The sequence below is a fragment of the Schistocerca cancellata genome, chromosome 9 (assembly GCF_023864275.1).
Source record: "Schistocerca cancellata isolate TAMUIC-IGC-003103 chromosome 9, iqSchCanc2.1, whole genome shotgun sequence".
Lineage (NCBI taxonomy): Eukaryota > Metazoa > Arthropoda > Insecta > Orthoptera > Acrididae > Schistocerca > Schistocerca cancellata.
In genome coordinates, this window is record NC_064634.1 from 100,614,099 (window position 1) to 100,618,798 (window position 4,700).

The 4,700-nt window shown below is 45.7% G+C and overlaps 1 non-coding gene and 1 pseudogene across 1 annotated transcript; both read left to right on the forward strand.

Moving 5' to 3' along the window:
* The first annotated feature begins 334 nt into the window (after positions 1-334).
* Positions 335-452, forward strand: LOC126102517 (5S ribosomal RNA; annotated as a pseudogene).
* Positions 453-2,846: 2,394 nt separating this feature from the next.
* Positions 2,847-2,921, forward strand: Trnas-cga (transfer RNA serine (anticodon CGA)). Its single transcript has one exon. It is a non-coding gene; the product is annotated as a tRNA-Ser (tRNA).
* Positions 2,922-4,700: the final 1,779 nt, after the last annotated feature.

Below are 4,700 nucleotides of genomic sequence, written 5' to 3' on the forward strand. Positions count from 1 at the left end.
TAAAAGGGTGTACTAATTTTTCTCCTGCAGTGTATATTCGCATATCTCTGATGTCAGTATGTCAGGAATTTTGAAACACGTTTTATGCTCGTCTTTTGCTACATTTTTGTACACCAAAAATCTCGTCTGTAGCAGTCAACATGGATTTCGCAAACAAAAATCGTGTGAGACCTAGCTCGCTCTGTTGCTACGCCTGGCCCAGGAGGCAAGAGATAACGGCTCCCAGGTTGATGCTGTGTTCCTTGACTTCCGAAAAGCGTTGGATACAGTTCCATATTGTTACTTAATGAAGCATACGCGAGAATACGGAATATCAGACCAGCTGTGTGACTGGGGCAACGGCCTTGCAGCAGTGGTTACACCGGTTCCCGTGAGATCACCGAAGTTAAGCGCTGTCGGGCGTGGTCGGCACTTGGATGGGTGACCATCCAGGCCGCCATGCGCTGTTGCCATTTTTCGGGGTGCACTCAGCCTCGTGATGCCAATTGAGGAGCTACTCCACCGAATAGTAGCGGCTTCGGTCAAGAATACCGTCATAACGACAGGGAGAGCGGTGTGCTGACCCCACGCCCCTCCTATCCGCATCCTCCACGGAGGATGACACGGCGGTCGGATGGTCCCGGTAGGCCACTTGTGGCCTGAAGACGGAGTGTGTGACTGGGTTCAAGAAAACGAAATGAGCGTGTGCCGTTGTTGGCCGGGAGGCCACATCCGGCAAAGTTTGCGCGCCGAGTGCAAGCCTTATTTCAGTCGACGCCACACTAGGCGACTTGGGTACCGGTGATAGGATGAACTGATGATGAGTACAACACAACACGCAGTCCACGAGCGGAGAAAATCTCCAACCCGGCCGGTAATCGAACCCGGGCCCGCTGCATGGGAGGCAACCACGTTACAACTCAGCTAAGTAGGCGGACTGCGTTCAAGAGTTCCTACCAAATGGAATACAGCTTGTCACTGTAAAAGGAGGGAAATCATCAAATGTAAAGTAACTCCCAAAAAGTGCTACAAGAGAATGTTGCAGGTCAACTACTATACACAACATGCAAAATGTCTTTTCTAAGACTTTCCAGGCGCATTTTCTCTAGTGTTCCGGCAGATATTTGCAGTTGCGTTTTTCCAATGTGTAACCGGAGTCATTCCAAACAAATACTGCTCATCAGGTCTTTCAACCGTTTGTTTGCCGTCACATACTTTACTTTTACTTTACATGTGGCAAGGGCCTTATCGACCATACGCCTGCTCTATGAGCCTCTTCCACTTCTGGCTGTCCAATGCGCTGTTTGTCCAGTTGCTGCTGCTGTTCATCCCCATTGTGTCCTCCCGAATGTTATCCCGCCACCTCATTATGGGTCTCCCTCTTCTTCTCGTTCCTTCTATTGTTCTGCTGAATCCCATTCTAGGTAGTCTATTCTCTGCCATTCAGGCTATATGGCCAGCCCAACTCAGCCTTCTCCTCTTGAACACTTCGACGATGTTACGGTGTTTTTCATTTCTTCTTATTCTCCATTCCATGTTATTTTCGTCGTATACAGGTCCAAAAATTTTCCTTAGTACTTTTCTTTCGAATATTAACAGTTTTTCTTCATCTTTCTTTCTAAATATTAATGTTTCAGATCCATATAACATCACAGGTATGATGGTCGATTGATATAAGCGGATTTTGAAGTTACTGCTAAGTGATCTTTTTCTTAGAATTTTGATGAAACTAAAAAGTGTCTTGTTTGCTGTTGATAAATGGGTATCTATTTTTATATCTGTTCTGTTGTTATTACTAAAAATATTTCCTAGGTACTTGAAGTGGTCAACAGTCTTGAAATTGAATCCATCTACAGTCAGACGTGCATCTTTTCTGGTTGGTTGGTTGGTTGGTTTGGGGAAGGAGACCAGACAGCGTGGTCATCGGTCTCATCGGACTAGGGAAGGATGGGGAAGGAAGTCGGCCGTGCCCTGTCAGAGGAACCATCCCGGCATTTGCCTGGAGTGATTTAGGGAAATCACGGATAACCTAAATCAGGATGGCCGGACGCGCGATTGAACCGTCGTCCTTCCGAATGCGAGTCCAGTGTCTAACCACTGCGCCACCTCGCTCGGTCATCTTTTCTGGTTTTCTTAATTATGGGCAGGTATTCTGTCTTTTCTTCATTAACATGTAATCCTGTTTTCTCAGCAATTTTGTAGTAATTTTGCATAATTCTGATTAATTCTCTTTTGGAACTACTTATTAGTGCTGCATCATCTGCGTAGGCAAGTCTTGTAATGTTCACATCCTATAGCTGGATCCCTTGTGGATTGGTTTTAGAAAATTCTCTATCAATCTTCTCTAGGACAAGGTTAAATAAAATAGGTGAAATGGCATCCCCTTGTCTCAGTCCAGTGTACACCTCAAAATCTTCAGTTTCTCTTACCGGTGTCTTTATGCGACATGCCGTCACATACATTATTTTTAAATCGGAATTTTTCGTGTCCTTTCGACAAAGCGATTTCAGATAAGCCTAGTGCGACATTCGTTTGATCGATGTGTACTAACAGGAAGAGTAACCAGTACTGCTGCGGTGACAGCTCTACCCCGGCCCTCGCTTTCTGCTGCCGCCATGCAGCACCACTCCTCACTTACTGCTGGAGTACTTGTTATTCTTCCTGTTTTATTGCCCCCATTAATACATATCGATCAAAGGAATATATCACTACGCTAATCTGAGACCGCTCTGTCGAAAGGAAACGTAAAATTCCGATTTAAAAATAATTTTGTATGTGAAACTTCCTGGCAGATTAAAACTGTGTGCCGGACCGAGACTCGAACTCTGGACCTTTGTCTTAAAGCTGTGAGGACGGGGCGTGAGTCGTGCTCGGGTAGCTCAGTTGGTAGAGCACTTGCCCGCGAAAGGCAAAGGTCCCGAGTTCGAGTCTCGGTCCGGCACACAGTTTTAATCTGCCAGGAAGTTTCATATCAGCGCACACTCCGGTGTAGAGTGAAAATTTCATTCTAGAAATTTTGTGTGTGACGGCATGTCGCATAAAGACACCGGTAAGAGAAACTGAAGATTTTGAGGTGTACACTGGACTGAGACTGGACTGGACTGGACCGGCGCTTTCCGTCGACGACGGACGTCGCGTCAGAGACGCTATGAGCAATATTTGTTTGGGCTGATTCCAGCCACACACTGCAAAAACGAAATTTCGAATATTTTCCAAAACACCAGACAAAATGTAGCTGACGGGGGACGCCCGGTATACAGGGTGGTCCATTGATAGTGACCGGGCCATATATCTCGCGAAATAAGCATCAAACGAAAATACTACAAGGAACGAAACTCGTCTAGCTTGAAGGGGGAAACCAGATGGCGCTATGGTTGGCCCGCTAGATGGCGCTGCTATAGGTCAAACGGATATAAACTGCGTTTTTTTTTTAAATAGGAACCCCCATTTTTTATTACATATCCGAGTAGTACGCAAAGAAATATGAATGTTTTTGTCGGACCACTTTTTTCGCTTTGTGATGGATGGCGCTGTAATAGTCACAAACGTATAAGTACGTGGTATCACGTTAACATTCCGCCAATGCGGACGGTATTTGCTTCGTGATACATTACCCGTGTTAAAATGGACCGTTTACCAATTGTGGAAAAGGTCGATATCGTGTTTATGTATGGCTATTGTGATCAAAATGACCAACAGGCGTGTGCTATGTATGCTGCTCGGTATCCTGGGCGACATCATCCAAGTGTCGGGAACGTTCGCCGGATAGTTACGTTATTTAAGGAAACGAGAAGTGTTCAGCCACATGTGATACGTCAACCACGACCTACAACAAATGATGATGCCCAAGTAGGTGTTTTAGCTGCTGTCGCGGCTAATCCGCACATCAGTAGTAGACAAATTGCGCAACAATCGGGAATCTCAAAACGTCGGTGTTGAGAATGCTACATCAACATCGATTGCACCCATAACATATTTCTATGCACCAGGAATTGCATGGCGACGGCTTTGAACGTTGTGTACAGTTCTGCCGCTGGGCACAAGCGAAATTACGGGACGATGACAGATATTTTGCACGCGCTCTATTTAGCGACGAAGCGTCATTCACCAACAGCGGTAACGTAAACCGGCATAATATGAACTATTGGGCAACGGAAAATCCACGATGGCTGCGACAAGTGGAACATCAGCGACCCAATGCATGGTGCGGCATTATGGGAGGAAGGATAATTGGCCCCCGTTTTATCGATGGCAATCTAAACGGTGCAATGTAAGCTGATTTCCTACTTAATGTTCTACCGATGTTACTACAAGATGTTTCACTGCATGACAGAATGGCGATGTACTTCCAACATGATGAATGTCCGGCACATAGCTCGCATGCAGTTAAAGTGGTATTGAATAGCATATTTCATTACAGGTGGATTGGTCGTAAGAAGCACCATACCATGGCCCGCACGTTCACCGGATCTGACGTCCCCGGATTTCTTTCTGTGGGGAAAGTTGAAGGCCTGTCAACATGCGTCAGCAAATGTCAATGCATGTGAGAACATTACGGAAGGTGAACTACTCGCTGTTGACAGGAATGTCGTTACACGTATTGCCAAATGCATTGAGGCTGACGGACATTATTTTGAACATTTATTGCATTAATGTGATATTTACAGGTAATCACGCTGTAACAGCATGCGTTCTCACAAGTGATAAGTTCACAAAGGTAC